Source organism: Chionomys nivalis, chromosome 3 (assembly GCF_950005125.1).
Source record: "Chionomys nivalis chromosome 3, mChiNiv1.1, whole genome shotgun sequence".
NCBI classification, from domain to species: Eukaryota; Metazoa; Chordata; class Mammalia; order Rodentia; family Cricetidae; genus Chionomys; species Chionomys nivalis.
Genome location: NC_080088.1, coordinates 14,996,115 through 15,021,098, shown reverse-complemented (window position 1 = coordinate 15,021,098; position 24,984 = coordinate 14,996,115). Strand labels below are relative to the sequence as shown.

At 35.9% G+C, this 24,984-nt stretch overlaps 1 pseudogene; it reads right to left on the bottom strand.

Annotated features, from left to right (window-relative positions):
* Nucleotides 1-22,545, bottom strand: part of LOC130870898 (elongation factor 1-alpha 1-like) — a 196,265-nt pseudogene extending 173,720 nt beyond the window's left edge.
* Between the last annotated feature and the right edge of the window lie 2,439 nt (nucleotides 22,546-24,984).

Here is a 24,984-nt window from a genome sequence, read left to right as displayed (position 1 = left end):
TGGAGTCAGCCTTTTGTGGCAAGTGCTCTTTTTCACTGAGTTTTCTCCAGTGTCATTTGTTTTCGGATAATAACGGTCACACTGATTTATCCCTATGATTTATATACTCTACTGTCAGTATTCAACAGATATTTAGTTGGATAGTGAACAATGCATTTTAAGATAGAGAGTTGAAAATAGTTATTTGTGTGTTTTTAATTTTGGGGTAAGAAACTAATTTATGAGTTTATCAACGTTATTTTATTACATACTTATAATATGCAACATTATATATCCTAGTGATAAGAATGGATAGAATACATAGCTTTGAGGAAAAAGTGGGAAAACAGTTCAACAAAGAAAATGTTACTACAAGAAGAAAATTGTTCATGGATTAAATAAAAACTGGACAAAATAGAATTAGTATTCTTCATTCCAGCACATGAACTATGCAACATCAACAACCATGCTATAGGAACCAACATTCAAAAACATCCTACTGACTAAAGTTAGGATTGGCCTTATGTGATTATACTTTGACAAGGTTTAAGTCTGTAATTAGCTGGAATTTCAGATGCTAGATAGACTCAGCATCCTGGTATAGTCAATTTCGAGCTCAGTTACAATATTTTGACAGATATTGGGTTAGAGTTCATATGTGTGAAGAAATTTTTAAGACAAAGGAAGTTTTTATATATGTAGAGGTAGTCACCACCTAATCAAATTTCACAAGTTCTACCTTCCTTTAATTATAATGATGCCATGCTGGTTTCCAAACATCATTTAATTTTCAAAAAGTCGTGATACAATATGTTGTAGATTCCTCTAGTGTCATAAAACTGAAAACTAAGCACTAGAAAGGGAAAGAATAAATAAATGTTTTACTTACTTATCTTTTATTATATAGTATTTTCCTCATAATTTGCTCCAAAAAGTAGCACTTATGTCATAAAATTTTAATAGCCAATGACCAGATTGAATTGTGATATAAATAATTCTTACATGACTTGAGACTCAATTATAGCTTTTGACCACAGAAATATTTACTATGTATATCACCAATTAAAACTCATCAGAGCTAACATCCCATGTCTTGTGATGATTAATTTTGTCATATCTTCTGATACAATGCATAAAGATTTGAAACCAGGTCATAAAACTATTTTTTAACCCTATGACTAAAGCATGCAATATTCATTCAGCAATTAAGGTAAAAAATAGCTGAAGTGGAATACTGTGTGTTTTGACTCTATAAGTGTACTATGTAGATTATAACTTAAGCAGAATAAGTGTATTGTTTTTTTTTTTTTTTTTTTTTTTTTTTTTTTTTTCGAGACAGGGTTTCTCTGTGGCTTTGGAGCCTGTCCTGGAAGTAGCTCTGTAGACCAGGGTGGTCTCGAACTCACAGAGATCCGCCTGCCTCTGCCTCCCGAGTGCTGGGATTAAAGGCGTGCGCCACCACCGCCCGGCCCAATAAGTGTATTGTTAAAATATAACACTAAAAAAATAGTTTGGTTTTTATACTTAGTTTTCATTTTGTATATAACCCCTTTTTTGCTGGTACGGTATGTTATATCTATTAAATTTAAGAAACAACTAAAGAGGATTCAGTTAGATGTATATTTTATTTTCCTGGCAAGCTTTTTAAAGAAATCATTGCAGCCTATAAGAACCATATAATGCTATACATTTTAACATTCTGAATGCAAAACTTTTGACTTTAAATCTTTTAGTAAATATTATAAGTAAATGAAATATTTGTACTGTTAAAATACCAGCTAAGCTATGATAAAATGTTAATGAGTTTGTTTTAGAAAATTGTTACTCAAGAATCAGGCAACATAAAATTGAAACTGGAAGATCCACTGCAGGTACACACTAAAGTGAAGCAAACAGCAAGAACAAACAAAATCTCGGAATAGATTTTAAAGCTTATAGGTAGCCAGTAGCTTATATCCCTGGAAAATTACTAAATATAAACATGTATGTTTGTATAATCTTTTGATTGGCTGTTTTACTATGTAGGTATATAAGGAAATAGGTTAATTTAAGTTTTCCCTCTGTTTGAATTCAAGCAAGGTTAGTGCCAAATTCAAGACTTATATGGCGTTATCTACTCAAGTTTTTTTGAAAATATTTGTTAATTTAATTTTAATTAATTTATTTTTAATTTTATATATTCATATAATGTTTTGTCTATATATACTAAAGATTGCATTCTGGCAAATTAGAAACATAAACACAATAATAAGTGTGTATACTATTATAGGAGATGCCTCACGGACTGTTCATCATTTGTAGATCATTAATTTGTGCTGAATCTACTTACCTCCTAAATTAAACTGAAGTTTAAGCTTCATTTTGTAAGCTCACAGCTGAGAGGAGGAAAGAGTAGGAGAGGAGAAGAGGTGAGAGGATGAGAGGGGATGGGAGAGGAGCAGAGGAGAGGAGAGGAAAAGGAGACAGAAATAGGGAGACAGAAAGATTAAATTTTGAGACAGGCACAGCAGACATTAGAGTTAGAGAAATTGCAACAGTCATTATTCAATTTCAACTTCCTTTTGAAAGCTTTCAATTAAAAAAAATAACATGTTGGTTGTAGATTCTCCTCCCATAATCATGATTTCAATCACACTGATCAGATTACTAGGCTTCCATTACCAAGTACAATATTCCTCTTGTTAAGTGGGTCTTAAATCTTCACCCTAACAAGAGAGAGCTTAGCAATAATATGAGCAAAGGGGTCAAGACCATGATATTGATACCTACAGTAACAGTTGACCTGAGCTAGTGAGATTTCACTAATTCTGGACTGATAACAGGAGAACCTACACAGGGCCAAATAAGTCCACTGTATGAGCGGGAGAGTTGTGAGGTTGGGGCAGTTCCTGGGGCCACTGGCAGTGGTACCAGGATTTATCCCTATTGCTTGGACTAGCATCTAGGAGCACATTTTTTTTTTGTATTGATATCTTGCCCATCCTAGATATAAGGGTGGGAGGTCTTGGTCTTGCCTAGAAATGAAGTGTCAGACTTTATTGAATCCCCTTACCCTTTCTGAGCAGTGGATAGAGAATGGGATAGAAGGAAGGGTGGAGTGGGAGGAGGGGAGGGAGTGGGAATAGGGATAGCAAAGTAAAATGTGAAAAATTGTATTAAAAATCTTAATAAAAAAGAAAAATAATCTCAATAAAAGAAATATTCTCTCTCTAATAAACGGAAACAATCAAAGAATATCACAACCAATCAATTTGCAGAGCTATTGGGGCAAGTACCAATGGATACATCTACAAAACTTTCCCATAACTAAAGCTTGAGGGTAATTTTACAGGAAGAGACAGAAATGTTTTTACGAGCAAGAGGAACAGGGAGTTCAAACATCAAAAGCTACATCCCAAAGTGCCATCAAAACAACTGCCCAAACACAACTTGAACAAGCAGGACATAAAAAGACATGCCAAACAGTGCTATGAGTTCTTAGGGTCTGATCTGTTTACAAAGAACTACAAGCAATTGGGTAAAGCTGGGTATGGAAAAACACATCAGCTGGTTGTGAATGTCAACTGGTCAGCTCTGAAATACAGAGAGAGAGAGAGAGAGACAGAGACAGAGACAGAGAGAGACAGAGACAGAAACAGAGAGAGAGACAGACAGAGACAGAGACAGAGAAAGAGAGAGACAGAGAGAGAGAGAGAAAGAGAGAGACAGAGAGAGGTAACATTATATGGAGTGAGCAGGTTATATTTAGGGTTATATATGCATAGTCAAGTACATATGCACAAACAATAACAATTTGTGAAAAAAAGAGGCAATGAATTGGAAGGAGAATAGAGAATAGAGGGTTTCTATTAGAGAATAGAAGGGATTCTAGGAGGTTTGGAGGAAGGAAAGAGAAGGGGAACTGTAATTAAAATGTGGACTCAAAATTAAAATGAAAGTGTGGAGGAGAAGGAAGTGAAGGAAGGAGGAGGAAAAGAAGAAGGAGAAAGAGTGATAAAATTGTTTTCCTCTAGACCCAAAATTCAGCACAATGAAATTGGTTAAACTGACTGAGATTGATATTTATCAAGAGACATTCAGAAATACTGTCCTAATATATGCAAGTAGATTACATACTCAAGTGTAGTAGTGCTTTTCCATAATCTGAAGATTAGTCTGCAACTTCAAAGGATTAATAAAAATTCACTAAATTATGGTTCTTGGCAAATAATAAACCAGCAGTGTCCAAAGTGGAAAGGGAAGAGTTTGCTGGGACTACATATCAAGAGTAAGGCCATTGTGATGCTGTGAGAGGAGCATGCTTCAGGAGCGGGTAGCGGAGACCTACACTCCACTTTCATGTAGAAGTTGGTACAAAAAGAAATGTCAATTACACCAACAGATCTTTGATAGTAAAAACAACTTGCTGAGGGTAAGATTCACTTTAGAAGAAGCAATAACACACTGCTCAATATGTACAAATCTTTAAAATAAGTGAATCAATGGAGGAAAAGGGGAATAGAAATAATGAAGTCAATATGATGTCTTGTAACTCACACACTTTTTGTATTGAAGAAAACGTTGGTGTTCAGGTTTGGAGACTAAAGAACAACAAAAGGTCAATGATTCGCATACTTCTCTGTTACAGGTATGTTTGTTCTATACATGGTTTTTGTAAGACCACTGAAAATATTTTGACATTTACATTTTGCTAATACATGCTCTATAAAGACATTTCTCAATATATTCTAATGGATTCTCATTAAATTGTGAAGCAAATTAGCGATATGATTAAAATGTGTACAAATATTTATATAAACAAGTATGAATTTTTTCTTTCTGTAACTGGTAAATAGATACAATGCTATAAATTAAATTTATACACAAAACAAAGTCCTCAGTATTTAATAAGTATAGTTACAGGAACAAATATAATCAGAAGCCAGAAAGATAAAAGTTTCATTTTTACAAACTCCAACAGGAGAGAGAGATTGGAGAACTTTAGGTCATCTCAGCCAGTTTCTATCTGATGTTGCATTCCTTCTTTAAAAATGTTAAATGCATGCTTGTCCAGGATGTGCCTGGGTACTATCAACTGTGTGGATACCATTAGGCCTGAGTTTCAGCCTCCATGGGGACTGCCTGGGGTATGTGTGGACAGCTGTGAGTGGTAGAAAATCCTATATTTAGCTAAAATTGGGCTCCATGGAGTTTTCACTTTCCCTCCCAGCCTTAAACTGCAGGGCTATCAGCAGGCAATCTGAGGCCTCTCACACATGAAAGCTCTTGGGCTATTTGAAAGGTGCTCTCGACTTCCCCTCGAGCCTTCTCAACTGCAGATTCAATATCTTCAATTCCTGTAAGGAGACTTCATCTGTCATGCTGTCTATTACCTTCCTGATGCTGGGCTTCTGCTCAGAATGTCATCCTCTTTATCAATATATTTCTTAAACTCGGTGATTGTAACTGAACACACTGAGATTCTACCCAGGGACAGACAGAGTTGTCACTGTACTTATTTTATGCGCCTATCACTGTTCTTATTCTGTATGTCTATCAATATCAGCTGATGAAAATGACTTCTCTTTGCAGTGTGGTGCACCGTGACTCATGTTATGAGCTTGATTCACTGTTAATGCCTTTGATTTTGCTGTCAAGAAGCTGTCATATTATTTTTTAAACCAGTAGTGCTTTTTCTTCTCTGTGTTTGTGCAGTTACTTTGTTAAATACTGTAAGAAACTCCGTTTAATGTAGCTAATTATCATCGTTTAAACCTAGTGAATTTCTCTCACATGCCAAGATATTTTAGAATCTTTATCTTGCAAATTCTGTAGTTCCTTCTCATTTCAAAATTTAAAATCTTGAAATATCATGGTTTGTACTATATTCTTCTAATCAAAACTCCCAATCAATTATCTAAGACAAAAACATAATTATACACATACTGATTACAAATTTACTACATTATCTAATGCTTATTTTAATTATCTTTTTTGCCTTTTACATATGTGTATTATAGGCTATAAAGTAGGTGGCAGGTGTCTTTGGTGTAGAAGTTTCAAAGTGGCATGATTTGAGTTTCCAATGTTTTTCATACAAAGAGGAAAGTAAGCAGATGCTGAATATGATTTAGTGATGCTATCTGCATGGTTGTGTAAGATACATGAAACAATTACACATAATTATTTCTTGTGTACAGAAATACATACATGTGTGTGTAATCTTAGCAGATATTGTTGTTTTCTTTCACAATTTAATAAAACAAAAAGTCATGGAGGAATATACTTAAAGTTTCCACTAGTTAGTTTACTGTATCTACTACTAAAGTAAAATAACAAAAAAACAGATAAGTATTGGCATTTGATACAGACAAAGCTGGATTTTCAAAGGCTGTATTGTCATTCTAGGGAAAGACATTGGTACCAAAATTGGTTAGAAATGTATAGAAAATCTTTCTTTCATTTTTGCTCCTGAAAAAAGTCCAACATGTGAGAATTCACATCTTTATTTATGGCCAATCTAAACATAAAATCTATTGAAAATGTTTTTGTATGATGTCCAAAACTCTATTTTATGAGCCAGAAATTCATGAAAAATAGTGCTTATTTTGGTGTATTGGAAAGGCTCTCATTGGTCATTTGAAAACCAGAAAATAACAAGGTTTGAAAGAATCTGATTGAAAAAAGCTGTACTGAGCACACTGATCAATTTATTATTTGTTTAAAGGTTTTCTTTAAAGCTTACCCAAGCTTATTATCCTATCTCTGCTTACATATGCAGTAACATTTAAGAAAAAAATCTTTAATTAATATTATATATTTTTGATAATCGATATGGTTATAGCATGTCTCCTTTCCTTTTCCTTCTTCAAAACTTTCCAAATTCCCGTCCCATCAATTCTTCAAATTCGTGGCCTCTGCAAGGCCACATTTCTAGCCATTATGCAGGTTTTCTCCTACAGCATTCCATCCTCACTTTGTTCATTTGTCTTAGCCATCAACACTGAAGGCAATCTTCTTATTGGAAATCCAGATAGCCACAACAGCAAGGGAATAGGCAGGTATCCTTCAGTCTCTCTCATGCCCTACAATTCCCATTCCCCAGTTTCAATCCTTGCCCTATAGGAGACAATCCAATAGGGCCTGTTTTGCACTCGTCTTCTATTCCCTAGATATTTCACAAATCCTCGTGGCAGATTAAGCTTTCTTCTGTCCCATGTGTCCTTTTAGCTCCCAAGGTTCTAGCCCATCCCAATTACTTCTTTCATTTCTCAAAACAGAAGAACACAGTCCGTGCAGGATCCCCAATGGCCACACATAAAGGGAAGCGCTCCCTACCAAGCAACTCAGTCACCACAAAATAGAAACCAAAGAATGTAACACCCATACAACAAAGACAAGACCAGATATCAACACCTAGAATTACAATCATCTCAATCCCAAATGCCAACAAATAAAAACCACAATCAATAACATCCAGATCAATATGGCTCCATTAGAGCTCAATAGAATCCCTACTGCAGTAGGTTCTGAGAAACACAAGATACCTGAAACATAAGAGATGGTCTTCAAAATATCTACTATGAATACGTTCAAGTACCTTAAGGAGGTTGTTAATGATTTTTTTAATGAAAATAATTAAACAATGGAATGAAAAAAGGAAAACATTCAAGAAAATAAAGTGGAAGTGGAGTCTCTAAAAATGCCTAAAGTGAGATAAAATTGGAAATGCAAAATTTACAACCTCAAACAAGAACCACAGAGGCAACACTCATGAAAAGAAGATAAGAGATAGAAAAGAAAATCTCAGGCATTGTAGAAGAGACAGAAGTATAAAAACCTTCTCAAAAGAAACATAAATTAAATGCCTGTCGCTTTCTTTAATTGTGTACATATGTATATAAGTATATATCTTTAAGTATGACCTACTCAGTCTGTAGACAGCCAGTTCCTATTCTCTCACCTATAAACAAATTCTTAAAAAGTTCTGGTAAAAGTGATCTTCACTTTGCTGATTAGAAATATTGGAAATCTTATGAAGATTAAATTTGCATACTGACAACGCTTCAAGAACTAGTCAGCTTCTACTATGTGGAATTGGGATACCATCTAAAAAAGATGACCTCAATGGAGCAAAATGAATTTACTCTGAGTATGTCTTAATATTACACATATTTTATTTCTTCCTTAGCAAAGGTTATACTGAAGTAATAACATTTGAAGTTAAATTGTCATTTTTTATATTTAATCAAGTATTCCTGTCTGCTTTCTGGAAAATAAATCGTTCTGATACCTAGCCATTGTTTCATTGATGAATATCTTCTCGGGTAGCTACTGAAGTATATTTGAAGACAGCAATGTAAAACTAAGAGCACATCCACCAGCCTCTTGCTTAGAGAGATACGTACACAATGACATGCTAATTGATCCTTAGTACCTCTAACACCACATTCTATGTTTAAGAACAGCCAGAAGCCGGGCGTTGGTGGCGCACGCCTTTAATCCCAGCACTCGGGAGGCAGAGGCAGGCGGATCTCTGTGAGTTCGAGGCCAGCCTGGTCTACAAAGGGAGTTCCAGGACAGGCTCCAAAGCTACAGAGAAACCCTGTCTCGAAAAAAAAAAAAAAAAAAAAAAAACCAAAAAAAAAAAAAAAAAAAAAAAAAAAAAAAGAACAGCCAGAAATGATTTGAAGCAAACTTGAAGTTGAATAGTTAAGATTCCTCAGCATATGGAACCTGAAATTCTTGTAATGTCAGTGGTTGTTTTACTAAAACATAATTGTGTAATAGTGTTGAAAGACACTGAATATTGGGCACATTAATTCCCTGAAAATGTAAAGCACACAATCATATTTATTTCAGCTCTTGTTTGCATTAATTAAAACATGACATTATAAATAGAGAAGAGCTTATTAACTTCAGATCTTTCACTTCCTAAAGGATATGTCATCCTTGAGAGATTGTTTATATGTTCATGTAATCCAAATTGTAACCTACCCCAACTATTCTATATTTGTACATTAATATGTGAGGGTCTTTTTCAAGGAAAGAAATGTTGAATTAGCAAAGACAGCAACATTTTACATCTTGGAGCCATACGCTCAAATATATCCTGCTTTTGCAGCCTAACATTTCTTTTTGCAAAATCAGCTCCTTGGCCAGTAATCAACTGATTGTCTGTGAAAGCCAAATCTATATTTCCTGACCATGCCAGGAACAGAAGTGAGCCAACTATTGTTCCCGAGCCAGCTGGCTTCTGTTAAGAATGTCCGTGGAGCACTCTAAAAGGATGGGAAGAAGGAAGTCAATTTCTTCATGATCCGAGCTCCTCCTCTTGGCAGGTTTCTGCACATGGGCCCTCTCTAGGCTTCAGTCTGCCATGCAGATGACTTCTTTTGTGCCCGTTGTTCAGAATCCTCTCCACATGTAGCTCCTGAAGTTCACGAGATTCAGCATTCAAGAAGCAACATATGAGCATCTAAACATTGTATAATAAAAAGATCCTACTGCATGTACTGGCTTTGTGGGAGCCTATCCTGTTTGGATGCTCACCTTCCTAGACCTGGATGGAGAGGGGAGGACCTTGGACTGCCCACAGGGCAGGGAACCCTGACTGCTCTTGGAACTGGAGAGGGAAGGGGAGGGGAGTGGGGAGTGGGGAAGAGGGATGGAAAAGGGAGGCGGGGAGGAGACGGAAATTTTTAATAAAATAAAAAGAATAAAGCCACTGATGTGGCTGCTTAGGGAGTTAGTTGTCATGAGGGGGCACTGCTGTCTCTTCTGTTGGCATTCATGACTCTTCTGCATGTCTCAATAAAGCATCAGGTGAATGATTTTTAAATTATTTCTCCTTTGAAACACCTTAGCTTAAAAGTTTTGTTACATTCAAAGAGAAATAAATCTAGCATCTTATATCAAAGGAGTTCCTCAGCTAATTATATACTTTCCAGTAAATTCTATGCTATTTCTGAAAATGGATAATACTTCTCTACTGAAGAAAGTTGAGCATTGCTCAGGTGCCCTGGTAATCCCTTCAAGGTAATGACTGACAATTTCTTCTATCTCTGCATTTTTAGAAATCAGATTTTCTCCTTCTTATTCAATCTGTCTTCAGCCCGCATATTTAACAATGATTTTATTGTAAAAAGAATCTATTATATTTTTTAATTGAAATAGTGTTTCATTACTTCCTCTCTCTTTTTCCCCCCTCAAGTCCCTCCCAGTTACCCTTTCTTCAATCCTTCCCATGTCCCTCCCACTCTCAAGTTGATAGCCTTTTTTCATTATTTCACAGATATACACACAGAAACACATACAGATAGGCACATGCGCTGACACACTGTGCACAAATACATATGCATTCATACCTCTACACAACCTGATGATTCTTGGTTTTTGTTGTTGTTGTTGTTTTTATTTATATGGTTTCAGGATAACCTCTCTCTGCTCTGCATTAGTCAACCAAAATCAACAAAGGGCCTCAGCTTTGAAAGAGGTTAAATCTCCTTCTCGCACCTACCATCAGTTACATGCAGTGCTTTGTCTAGTGGTAGTATGTGATAAAATTCTCCCAAGTCCATTAATATTACTGTTGTGCTGGTCTTGATTATACAACTATATTTATGACATACTATTTCATAAAAAGCCTTCCTGGTAATCTAACTTTTACTATTTTAAGATGTTCCTGAGGCATGAATGCAGGGGCTATCGTGTAGATATTTCATTTGATACTAATCTCTCCATGATCTGCTCATTTTTATAGAAGAGTTAATTGTGATTTTTCTACAATTGTTTCCATTGACAATAGAGCTTCTTTGATGAGTGGTGGTAGCTACACTAATATGTGAGAAAAAGGATAAAAATAAGGAATGTATTACAAAATTGTTCACCTCTATGTAAATAGTACTAGAAGATTTTTTTCTAAGGCCCAAGATATGAGGAGTTCAAAGAAGATGGTTTTGGGTACTGTTTCTGGTCCTGGGACTAACTTCCCTTCTATTCTGGCCATTGCGTCTTAAATTCATTTAGTCTTTGGTTGCCACCAGCATTTAGTTTCACTTTCTACACATTTATGCTGCATATCTTACCATATTGGTAATTGCTATGTTTCATATGTGTTACATGTGAGTAGGACTGTTCAATTTATTCCATCCCTTTGTAACTTGCATAGTATTTTCTAGAGCTATCGAAGGAAAGAGGCTTTCGGGTCAGATTTAGGAGCAATCAACTGAATCCTGTATCCTAAATTGCACTATGTTCATCAGTAGGGGACTATTGCAAATTCCTGAGAGACAACCAAAGGCTATAAATGTAATCTATATTCTTTAGGGAGTCACTTGAACTACTATGACCAATATTTCAAAGAAGGTTTCTTCTGTTTGACATCATTTAAAAGAAGGTTTCTCCTGTCTGTCCATCTGTTAGTCACCTCTCTCTCTCTAAATTATGAAATCTAGCACACAATTTCGGGTAAAAATAATATGACCCTGAGACATTATCAGGCACCTTGGTTTTAATTCCCCCTTGTCTCTCCTTGTCCTCCTCCTCCCTACCTTCAGCCATGGATTACTTGATTCAATATTATATTCTATTTGTCCATCCACTTAAAGGCAAATTTTATGATTTCCTTTTCCTTTAAAGATATATAGTTTTCCATTGAGTAAATTGTCACACTTGCATTATCCATTATTCAGATATGGAAATTTGGGTCATTTCTATCTCCTATATCTCCTATTTTGGTAAAAGATTGCTTAATAAATTATCTGTACAACAGGACATCAAGTCCTTTGAACATGTTCCAAAGAATGGTGTAGTTAGATCATCTGGTGTGTTTATTTTTAGTTTTTTTTTTCTGCTTTTTTCCCTGATTTTCCATGTAACATTTTGAGAATGACTGTACCATTTTATTTTTATCAACCGTGAATGAGAATTTTTATATCTCCATAATGTTTTCACTAGACTGGGATGGAGTTTTTATTTCCTTGGAATCTTTTCCTCTATCTATATTATCCTATGCAGTTCTTATTCATATACCCAAGCTCACCTTCAAATGCCATACCTTGCACAAATACTTGAATCCTCATCCTCACATTTTTATATTATTTAGTCTCAATGTGACATGCATGAGCTTAATAGCAAATATCATATTTATAATTTTGTCTCTGTTTTACTAAATTGTTTTAAATAAGTGATGTGGGATTCACCATTGTATGCTATGATTATGTTTTATTGCTACTGGTTAATAAAAAAGCTTTCAGCCAATAGCTTAACAGAATATAGCCAGGCTGGAAGAGATGTATAGAGTAGGAGGAGTCGGAAAACAGCTGTCTAGCTACTGTAAGAAATAGATGCCAGATGCCAAAAGGAATTCTACCAGTAGGCCACAACCACATGGTGATACACAGATTAATAGAAATAGATTAAATTAGATGGTGTAGGAGGTCCTTATATCAATGTGTTGTTTTCATTGGTTAATGAATAAAGAAACTTCTTTGGCATAGTAGTGCAGAACTTAGGTAGGCAGAGAAGACAGAACTAAATTCTGGGTGGAAGAAAGCAGAGAAGAGAAAGATGCCATAGATCCTCTGCCTGAGATGGATGTTGGTTAGAATCTTATCCAGTAGGCCATGGCCTCATGGTGATACACAGATTAATAGAAATAGGTTGAATTAATATGTAAGAGTTAACCAATAAGAAGCTAGAGCTAATGTGCCAAGCAGTTATTTAATTAATACAGTTTCTGTGTGTTTATTTTGGGGCCAAGCTACCCGGGTTTCTGGGATGTACAAGCAGGCTCTTCTTGTAACATTTAGATATAAGAGCTAGCTTGAAATATGCATAAGCTCGGAGGCCAAGAAGTGTTTTAATTAATACAATTTCTATGTGCTTATTTCAGTTTTGGATAGCTGGAAAATGAGCGAGCAGTCTCCCCCAACAGATTGGTGTGCCAATGTATGGCAGTTAAATCCACATAAAGCCTGAGAGAACTTGGAAAGGAATTCAAGCCACAAATAAAGTTTAACTTCATTATTTTTTCAGATGGGCTCTATTTGCTGGTAGTGATCAGGGGTGCAGTGGCTCCTTTAAGAGAGTTCTTCCTGACTCAGCATTAGCAGCAAAAAATTAAAGAAAAAATGAAGGAAAATGGCAGCTTCCTGGTTTGTGTTAGTTGCATTAACAGCTCTGGCCCTTTCAGGAATTCGAATATTTAAACAATGTCTTTGCATAGCAACAAAAAACAGGACAGTGGAGTTAAGGTAAACCATGCACACTTAACATTTAGAAAGCAAAATGCGCCTGGTCAAAAATAATTACCGGTATGGATGCAATAAATACAAATCCAGATGGAAATGTCCTCTAAATGGGACACCATGTTGGATAAATGTACATTGGCTTGGGAGAAAGAAAAAAAAATTAAAAAGAAAGTAAATGTTTTTTTAAAAATGAAGTCTCTAAAGAAACACAATACATATTGTCATAGTTTAAAGGAATAAAAACATAAGTCATGTAAAGATAGAAAATACACAGAGATTCTGGATTAAGAATATTACTGTGGTTTCTTTGAAAATTTTGATTACAGATTTTGAGGGCTGTTAAGGTAAACCAATATTAATATTTTAAAGGTATCTTCACCTCAGACTTTGGTCTAAGGACATGTTGCTTTGGAAAAGAGGTTCTGCTTTTATTTCCACATAAGATGAGAATCTGTGTATTCCTTCCATGCTAATGTGGATTGATAAATCAAGTCCTCCGATAGGTCACTGTAAACATTCAAAACTACTTCACCCAGAAAGGAGCAAGAAGCAGATTGCAGGAAACTATACTCAAATTTAATAAGTGATTGTTTATAAATGGTTTTTTTACATTTAAAGGGGGATATGCTATAGAGAAAAATACATTGCTTTGGTATGGATCTTGGTCTATTCATACAAATTTAAGGTCAGTTTTGCTCTTGATTAAGGTATTGTGTTTGTGTGGCTCATTTTAAAAGAATAATATATAATTAAGAAATGTAGGTTAATAGATAATTATCTGTAAGTCAAGCTTGTAGTCATGTTAGGTTAGTTAAGTTTTTGAGATATACAGAAATATATTCCATTTAGATAATGTTCAGCACTTCAAAATATATGGAATATAGCATTTAAAATGTTTTAAGAAATTGGAACTTTTCTTTCCTTTTTTTTTTTTTTTTTTTTTTTTTTTCTTTTTTGAGACAGGGTTTCTCTGTGGTTTTGGAGCCTGTCCGCCTGGAGAAATTGGGACTTTTCAAGACCCAATGGGACCCATCTCTTTGCAGAACCAATCTACTTCAAGAGGATAATGTGCATCAAAGAGGCTCCTTATGGAGTTTTTTTTAATCATTTGGGCAAGAAACTGCTTCTGCCTAGATGACTTCATGTTATGCCATATGAACTGAACATAAAAAAATCCACAGAAAAATAACTGCTGAACTTGTCTAAATGTGAGATGGTCCTTCAGGGTTCCTGCTTCATGACAGAGTCTGCCAGACATTCTACAGAATACCAAAGAAAGTTATTGACAAACTGACAATATGAAACAGAAACTGGATGCTGGATGAAAACTTACTAGTAGGTCACAACCATTAAACAATACTCAGATTAATAGAAATCGGTTAATTTGAGATATAAGAGCTAGCTAGAAATATGTATAAGCTAATAGGCTAAGCAGTATTTTAATAATACAGTTTCTGTTTGCTTATTTCGGGTCTGGGTGGCCAGGAAACAAATGAGCAGTCTCTGCCAACACGTATACCTTTACAAGGATCTGTAAAAGGAAGGATAATATTTCAACTAAACAGAGCTCTCAATTTCATAAGCATACATATACTGTAACATATCTATAATTTCTGTAGATCTAAATCCCACAAAAGAGTTTTATAGCCTATCAAAGCCAGGTAGAAATCTAAATCTACAGGACTTTTCTTTGAGGAAATTGAAAATACAATTACTGATAATTCCAAAATGAAAAACCTGTCATTTGTATGACTTAATATTACTTGACAATTTTGTATTTACAGAGTGAGAATTAAGGCAGGACTTTCTCCTATTGACTTATTAATGTCTAGTTTTGTTTTTTCCAAAGCATTCTCCAGATTCCAAAATATCTCTTGAGTCCTCATTTTCACACATTTTATTAATTTCACTGCCAATTCCTGAAATAATGTGCACCCTCCTCAGTATTCTAAACTACATCCAGCTTTTAAACACATTTAATGATGGTGCTTATTTTATTAGGAAGATGATATGGAATAATCACATAATCTGTGTTTGATTAGTGTAAACCCAGCAATGACTTATACTTTATCTCCTGTCCTACTTTTCCTCATTTTTGTTTCTTTCTTATTTTCGTTCTGATTTTCTTTGCTTCACATTTTCAGAAAATCCTTATTTTATTTTCCAAATATTCTCCTATGATGAGCTACAAAAATATAAAGCTTAGTATAAAATTAGCTTTCAAAACACTTTCAAAACTTCTGTACTTAAGACCTCTTGACTTTTGGTAGTATTATTAATTTAAGTAATCTTTGCCAAAAAGCTTTATATATTTTAATATCACTCCTCTCCCCTTTCCCTCTAAACACCTTCCATGTGTTACTTTATTCATTACAAATTTATGAATTTTGCTTCTTCAATTATTATTGTTATACAGGCCTGTATACTCACATATACACATATATGGTGTAAATATACATGTGTATTATAACCTACTGAGTACATTTGGCATTAAATTTATGTAGAGGTAATATGGTCCTGTGTATATGTCTGTGTGCATGTGCGTGTGTACATACTTATGTGCATGTGTGTGTGGGCATGTGTGTGTGTCTGTCCATCTTTCTGTCTGCCTACCATTGTCTCTGAGTCTACGATTCTCTGTTCCTCTGTCTGCCCCTCTTTTTCCTTCTCTCTCTCTCTCCTCACATGTCTGATGTGATGAAACTCTTCTTTTTCCAGGAAATTTTGCTTAACTTTTGAGAGGAATGGAAAGGGTAGAATTGTGTCATGAGTGGCAACACACAAAGTACTCAAGCAATATACAAGGAGCAATAAAAATTATGCAAAAACAAAGTTATATGAAAGCATTAGTGATAGCTGGAATAAGTAAAATAAATACCCTCTTTTCTCCAAAAATTCCTGTAGTAATGTCTGGCTGGCTGTTTTGCCTTAGCTTTGATTTCTTTTTCTTCCACTATATCATTTAAAATTGAATCAATTGAATTTGACTTTTACTAGACAAATTGCCCTGAAGTACACGATAATGACTACTAAAACGAAATTGGACCCAGCATTATTGAACCATAACATATGGCCTCACGTCTGTTTAGAAAAGTCAAGGAAGTCTCCATAGATAATCCTCTGGGTAAAATTGAAAAATGAGTTTGACTCCATCAGGTAGACAAGGACAGGGAATACAGATCAGAAAAAAAAAGATGATTATCAGACAAAACATACGGTCACAAATAAAATAGTTATAAAGACAGGTAGTTCTCAGCCTGACTTGAATTTAGCACAGAGATTGAGAGGATTGAATATTGGAAATTCAAGAGAGATGCTGAATAAGACATGCATTGAATGTCAGGTATAGAATTCAAATAAAGCTTTGGGTTTTAGGCAATAGGGACTATAACAGTAGTTTCTTTACAAGACAGTCAAGTTTTGAGGAGCAATGTAATCATATCAGAATGGCTCTGTGGAATTATAATTTGATGAATAGTGAGAATATAGTAGAAAGTCAAGAAGGTAAGAACCAGTTAAAAGGGGTGAAAACTTGGCGTTGTACATTCCAGAGCTCTTTATTTCTCCCAGAGCCTGTCTCTCTGTCTCTCTGTCTCTGTCTTTCTCTTTCTCTCTTCTTTCTAGCTTCCATTATCCAAGGAGTATGGAATATCTTCCCCTCCTTGATTTTACAAATATGCTTCCTAAGAATAAATAAAGGTAGCCTATTTGCTCCTGATTGAAGCCTTCTTAATTCACAATCAAATGCAAATAAACCTTTCCTCCTTCTTGTCAATAGGTTAAATAAACTAATAAAATGGCTATTTGTTTTATGTTGGATATTTTTATATGAAAATGAGATTATATGTGTAGGAGACTGAAGATGATGGGACAAAAGAGGAAAGGAAGGTAGAAAGACAAAGAAAGACAATGAGAAACAAGAAGCAGAACAGAAAAAAGGAGGAGGAGGAAGAAAGAAGAAAGAAAAAAAATGTCATTTTATGAGACTTTCTAAATACTCTTGATGTAAAGATGTGTATTGTGAATATGAGTTCTCTGCCAGTATCTTCAAGGAACCCATGAAATAAGGAAATAAGTAGAACTATAAAACCAAGTCTGTCAAGAATCACAGATATGATCATCAGTATACGTACTTTCTTAACCCTTAGTAAGAAGACTCTCATGAAAAGATTGGTGAGTATCTGAAAATGCCTATGTTACAAGGTCTAGTTTTTGGATGGGGAACATTGAGACATCAGTATATAGTGACAAAGAAATTGAAATAAGTTGTCAAAATATTGATGTGTTTATCTGAGTATAAAAAAACACATTGCTACGAATAAGAAAGAGTATAAATGGTGATTTGATTCCTTCTGGTTGCTAGGGAGAGCAATTTGATTCTCATAACAAAGACAAAGAGTAAGACAAGAAGAAAGGGAAGAAGACAAGAGATGAATTATATTGAATAAATAAAAAAAGAAAACTTATTGAGTGTGTCTTATGGAGATGGAAGCATATAAATCTACTTCACAGGCGATCATAAGAATCAAGGGAATTCATTAAAATCTACTTATCATTCTTTATACAAAAGGAGGAGATACTAAAGGACATATATGTAAAAGCCTAGTTAGATTTCTATGAGTTTAGAATGGATTTATCTACATAAAAGTCTTGACCCTTTATGCAAAATAGATTGAATGAAATATCACAGAAATGAGGAGGCCAAACTTATCTCATTGAAGAATGATAAAATTTTGAAAATCCTGGACAAATGCATCATCTTTGTGACAAGAGTACCATAAAAGTAATTTTAGACAAGTATAACATTGAATATTCTAAATTTAAGTTGAGTGACCAGTATCCAAAAGACTGAATACATAACTTTAGCAATCTTCATAAAGTGGAAAAATATTAGAAAATATCTGAGGTATAGCCATTCCACCCTTAACTTTTGAATAACTAGAATTTCAGGAAAAAAGAAAGTCATGTGAATAGCTATTATAAAGAAGTTAATGGACAGTAAAAAAGACAGTCATTAAATAATTAACAACATGAATGGGAGCAAACATGTCTGTGTTGTAGAATATTTGCTTTGTATAGATGCTTGAAAAACAAAAACTACTAGTATGGTTCTTCATATATTTTACTAAATATTTAACAGTAATAAATCTAGATAATACATTGTAAATATATGAGTAATTTTATCTTAATGATGTCAATTTCACAATTAGTAGGTAAAAGAAATGTTCCTCAGGCCTTGATTTCTAATATCCATTGCTCAGCCTCAGTTTCAGTCCATGCTGGAAATCTTGATAGACATGTATGGTTAACCAAGTCTTCATGCTGATATCCAATTACATCCTTCATAAACCACACATGGTATTCTTCAAGAGGATCAGAGCTGTAGAAATGGTCCATGAAGGGCCTGTAGGCAAGGACATGGCCATATAAGTTGCAAATTCAAGTTTTCTCTTAGCTTACATAGTCCTGAGAAGTTATGGGTGGATGACTGCAGAAGTGAGCTTAGCTTGATCTTAAATTCTTTCCCCTCTAGTTGTATAGTTATAGAAAGAGAAGATTGGATTTCTTTTCAGGGGGTGCTCTTCCCTGTGCACAAAGAATATTTTGGACTTTGGGACAAGGTCACTCATAATGCAAAAGTGAAGAGTTGAGTCTGGAAATTACATGGATATTACACTTGCGGTTACAGAAGAGGTTAAAGAAATCTATATGATGTGACTGAATGTATACTGAGACAAAAAAATGTAAAAAAAAAAATAAGTCAAATATTTCAAAGGCTTGAATGAAGTAAAGTCCCTAACCACCTAACCAACTGGTATAAACCAGAGTTAGAATGTAGAAAAATACAGTGACTTAAAAAAAATGCCCAAAACAGAGACAATGGAATTCCAACATTCAGGAGAGAGCGGGGATGTGCGAGTCAATATAAATAGAAAACTAAGAGAAATATGCACAGGGAAAAAAAGGTGAAAAAGAAGCAAATTCTTAACAAGAAGCTAGGCCAAGGTGAACACCACTTGGATTATTGGAAAATAATTATTCTTTATTCTCTATTAGTCAGGAAGAGCTTTGTAAAGGAAGGGTCAAATGCCATTTTAAGAAATGACCTTGAAGAAGTTATGATGACAATGTATAAAGTGACTGGACTTATTTAATTATACTTTATCACTCCTGCAAGAAACAAATGAGCAGATAAAACAATGACTGGATTCTCAATATTTCTTTGGTATCCTGCAGAATGTTTAGTAGAGTCTTTTATGAAGCAAGAATCCCAAAGGACAAGCAAGTTCAGCAATCATTTCTCTGTGGGTTCTGTATGTCCAGTCAAGCAGTGCGGGCAAGAGCAGCTTCTTGTTGAAGTGGCTAACTCAATAAGGAGCCTCTTTGATGCCCATCTTCCTCTTCCTCTTGAAGTAGCTTGTGCTGCCAGGAGCAGATGTATCTCATTGCAAAGAAAAGTCCTAAGTTATTAGAACATTTTAAATTCCATATTCTGAAGGTCTCTGAAAGATTTGAAGAATACACACCTAACTTAAATATATCTCTATACAGCTAGAAAACCTAATTAACATGACTACAAACTTGACTATTATAGATGACTATTTCTTATATTACATTTTTCAATGAGCTACACAAGCACAATGCCTTAGTCAAGAGCAGAAATACATATACATATCACAAAATTGACCTTAAATTTATATCAATAAACTAAAATACATACCAATGCAAGTTATTCTTATCTATATAATTTCCTTGTTACATTCACCTAAATTCCTTCAAGTCTTGCTTCTTAAGTGCATTCTACATCCAGAAATAAAGCATTACCTTCATGTTCTGGGAGGCCACTGAAGAAAATCAGAGAGGGAGAATCAGGCTATCATAAGAATGAACAACAATAGATTATCCAAACCCAAAGTACTAGTGGGTCGAGGGTGTTGTGTATATGTGTGTACATGTGTCTCTGCATCATGATGATTAAAGAGTTAAGAGCTATCAGATGGGATATAGAAGACATTTGAGAGAGAAGATGGAGGAAGAAAATGATTTAAATTTAATACATCTGGGAAATTATGAAGAAAATAAAGAATTTAAAGACCTTAATTCAGTCAGGAATCAATCTGGTACTAAAAAGAAAGGTATTTTCTTCTACACACATTCACTAATAATCAATGTTAGTATGAAAGTTTGCCACTTCTAATGAAAAAAGAATGAAGAAGAAAACCTTCTATAAAGAGAAAAATCAATTTTAAAGTTGGTGTCAACATAGACACATTGTAAAATAAATTCTCTGATACAGGTCATCTCTTGAGTTAGGTTTTCCATTTTGGTAGCTACATATATTAGATTTTGATATCAGAAAATCCCCTACTGCCAAACATCTAAATTACATCAGCCATAATCTGATTTTTCTGAATTTACTTCAACAGCAACAAAACTATTTTTCCATCTTCACAGTTAATATCACGACCATGACAAATAGAAAAAAAAATGCAATAGTCTCTTGGACTTAGGCTTAAATTTATAGCTCTTTTCTTTGGGTTCATGGACTAATATAAAAGTGGTAGCTCTAAGTTTATCTATGAATATGTCCAGCATCTCAACAGAGTATCACTTCTGAATGTCCATGCACTAATTAAAAACACAGCAATTTAAATATTTATCCTTCACTATTTTTTTCATTACTGTTTAATTGTTTCCAAACTCTTTATGATCAAACTTTATGTTTCAATGATCTGTTTTTTTTCAGGAAATAATGAGTTTATGAGGGTGTGTCCTCATAGGGGATTAATCTAATTAAGAATAGAGACATGAAAAGTTACTTATCCACTCAGTTCTCTGCCATAAGGGTATAGTGTCTACCACATTAAGTGTATCTGCCACCACCTCAATCTTGAACTTTCTTGAATCTATAAGTATGAAAGAAAAACACTTGTTAATTAATATAGAAAAATTATAGAAAATTTTATAGCAGCCTAAATTATAAATATATCTTCTAGACTTTATAAACTATATTAATTTTAATGTATGCATAGTGGATTATTATGTATAAATATTATGCAACAATTTAGAATAAACAAAAACAGCACATTAGCATTGTTTTCCTATTTGGCTTCAAGGAAGTTTCAGGGAGTAATTATCAGGATGAAACAATATGTGAATAATGTTTACTAAATATCTACTATATGTTTTGAAATTATTCTTGAAATTAGTTTTCTCAGAAGAGAATTATTATCCATATTCTACTATTAGATAATGTATTGCAGATTAACCATCAAGGTCAAAACTAACATAAGAGAGAAGAGAGTTTATTTTACTCCTGGGTCAAAATTATCTCAGAATCTGTACCACAAAGCCTGTAGGACAGAAAAAATCTTGGCTTGAGTTTGAGGGAAATAAGTGAGGATGAGACAGCAAAATCTAGGTGATGCCCCTTCAGCCAGAGGGAGAGTTTGGCTGTCTCTCCTTGGCTGTCTCTCCTTGGCTGGAGGTACCCCCACATCACATAATGTCACTTAACCTATATAAGCAGATGCTCACAGTAATAAACTGAGTTCCTGCTTTGACTTGGCTTCTTATCCCATCTGACTGTCCTGCATCATGGGACCGCTGATCCGATTGTCCTGTGTTGTGGAGCTGCAAAATGGGCAGATAAAGCACTAGTCTTTCCTTGAGGAATAAGGCTGATGAGGCCTGACAACTGGTGCTGGAATGTGGGGCAACTGGTCCTAGGGCAAAGTGGTTGGCAAAGGTGAGAGGTACCCTATGATGGGTAACACAACTCCACAAAAAAAAAAAAAAAAGACCCAGTACCCAGTACTTAAAGCGCTAAGATATGTGCTTCTCCCCAAATGACTGTAATTCTCAGACCACAATGCTATCCAGGCATGGGATGATATAATTACCCTGGCTCCATGGGTACCCACTGGGAATCTTTTCATGGGACACGTGGAACTGGGTGGAGACTCTGGCCAGAGAAAGGGAAAAGCACTTTGATGTATCCCCACCATTTGGGTTCTATCCAACTATTAAGGCACTTAAGGTATGTTTTCACCTGGCTGCTCTGCCTCCCCCAAAGGCAAGTAAGGAAAAGGTCAGAGACCTGGAGAGGTCTAAAGAATCTGAAAATAACCAACTGGCTATGAGGGCTGAGGAGAAGGAGATAGGTGAGAAACAGGAAAAGATCAAAGATCTGGAGAAGTCTGAAGAATCCAAATGTAAGCAGTTTGTCAAGCCCCGTATGCCCCAACATAGAAACCATTTTTCCCTTACTGGACCTGTATCGAGTTGCAAGAAATAATGTGACACAGTTCACACAGTCATAACGGAAGGGCATCTCAGGCTTCCTCCATCCTTAAGATCTATCCACGTTTATTCTACAAAACACCTTTTATCCTCCAGGTAAACCAAGATGGATACTCATTAATATTTTCTTTTCAGTGGACTTCGGGCTAAGGAAACACCTGCAACTTAGTCACCAGCTTTGGAAAACACCCCTCCCTAAGCAATCTACATTTTTAACAAAGGAGAAGGAGGAATACATCCTGGCCTTTGTTAGTTGGCTAACTTGCTTGTTTGGCAGGATTGCAGCTGCCTAGTAGCCAGTGAGCTTGCCTGTAAAGTATTTTATATGAAATATGGGCCCACACCAGTTAACTAATAGAATGGCGGGAAAGGAGACAGACGAGGAAAAAAAAAATGCTTGTAATTTACCCTATGTGTGGTCCCAGGTGCAAAGAATACACCAGCCAGTGGCAAGGACAAAAAGGAAAGTAGATATTGTCTGTGACAAGGAGTGGCTTCATCCTTATGTCCCCAGCCACCCTGGAAAGGACAAAATGGGACAAAGGAATGGGACAAATAAGGAGACTCCACCCTTGCCAAAAGAAAAGAATATACCAACATCCAGGAGAAACTGCAAAGTTGGGACTCTCACACAGAAGAATTTAGTCCAGAGCCTCCTGAGGATCTAGTTCTTCCAAGGCCTATAGGGCTAAGCTTTACGGACCCCAAGCCTTCCTGAAAAACATGAGGAAGGCAGGGCCGAGGATGGCCCCAACTCCTCTTGTGCCATGACTCTCCTTCAGGAGGTAGCCAACCATTCTTGTGTCCCCAAGGACTGTTATGATCTGGCTAAGGCTACCCTGGGGGGATTCAAATAGGTTAAACGGATGGCCTTCTTTAAGGAGGCCTGTGGCACTAGGGCAGAATTGAGTAGAGTGACTGACCCTGCAATTCCTATCACTTATCTGATGCTAACTGGTATTGGGGAAGGCTTTTCTACTGGGGTCCAACAAGCTGCAATTGGAGCTCCATATTGGAACCAAGTTAGACAAGCAGGCCTTGAGGCCTGGGCCAAGCTAGAGGAGGGACCCTCTGAATCACCTATAGCAGGCACGATGCAAAAACAAGGGAGCCGTTTCCAAACCTTATTGTCTACGTGCAGACCAGCCTGGAGAGGAAATTGTCCCACGGTGGTCTTAGAGACGAAGTTTCTAAGCTCCTGGTCTGGGATGGTATGAACCAAGATACTAGGATGTCTTATGCTGGCCTTAGGGAAAGGTCCATGAGTCAGTGGGTTGTGGCATCACAGAATGTCAGGACCTAGTCACATACCAACCAGACTCATGTGCTGCCCTTCAGTCCCAGATCCAAATCTTAGCCTCTTCTATTAATCAAGCCCTGGTGGCTGGAGAGCAAAAGCAAACACATGAGAAATATTTCTTATGTGGTCAGCTGGGGAATTTTAAGAGAAATTGCCCACAAAAGGGCAATAAGACCAAGGTGCAGAAGAGACCTTCTCTATCTCCTTGCTGCCGCAAGCGTCTCAGAATGTTGCTCCATAGTTGATATAAATGAGAAACACATCACAAATCAACGTTTAAACTAAATGGGGGTGCCTTCCAGCCCCGTTAACCAAAGGAAGGAAAGAAGCACCTTCAGTTAACTGGACCGTTCTAATGGTAGAGGATTTCTGACCCAATATTACTATGATATTTGGGGGACAAAAATTCTAATGCCTAATAGACATGGGAGCTGACAGGACGGTTCTCAAAAAAGAAGTCTCAACCAACTGGGATCTTATAACCGTGCCACCTGTCACGGGGTTTGGAGAAAGGTCTATGTCTCAAAAACGGTCAGTCCCATAAGTTGGGTGAAGTTAAGCGGAGACAAAGAAAATTTCAAGCCTCCAGTCATCCTGGGGTTGTCTGCAAACCTCCAGGGACAAGATTTCTTAGGACAAATGGCCTGACCTGATGTGTTTGACCTCTACAATTTGGTACATGGGAGCTGGGATGTTGGAGACTGGATCCCAGGGATCAAATGGAGAACTGAATGCAGAGGCTCTTGGGAGGGGACCCAACCCACACATCTTATCCTAATGATCCTGGGTGTTCTTATGTCTTTAGGAGACATGCCTTTACGCAGACACCCTTTTATGTATGCCAAGAAAAAAACCCAAACTGCCTCTGCTATTAGAAACTGTGGGGCGTCTCCTGATTTCTATTGCTCTTCCTGGGGATGTGAGCAGACTGGGCTTACATAGTTAGAAAAGAAAGAGATGGCATTACATTATTTACAAAAGTCTTTGGATTCCTTATCAAGGGTACCTTAAAAAACAGGAGAGACTTAGACTTACTATTTATGGAACAGGGATGAATTTTGAGGGCACTTGGGGAAGAATGTTGCTTCTTTGCAGACCATTCTGGGATAGTTATAAGAGCCCTAGATGAGTTAAGAAAAAGATATTGATTCATTTAAGTCAAGGACCCCC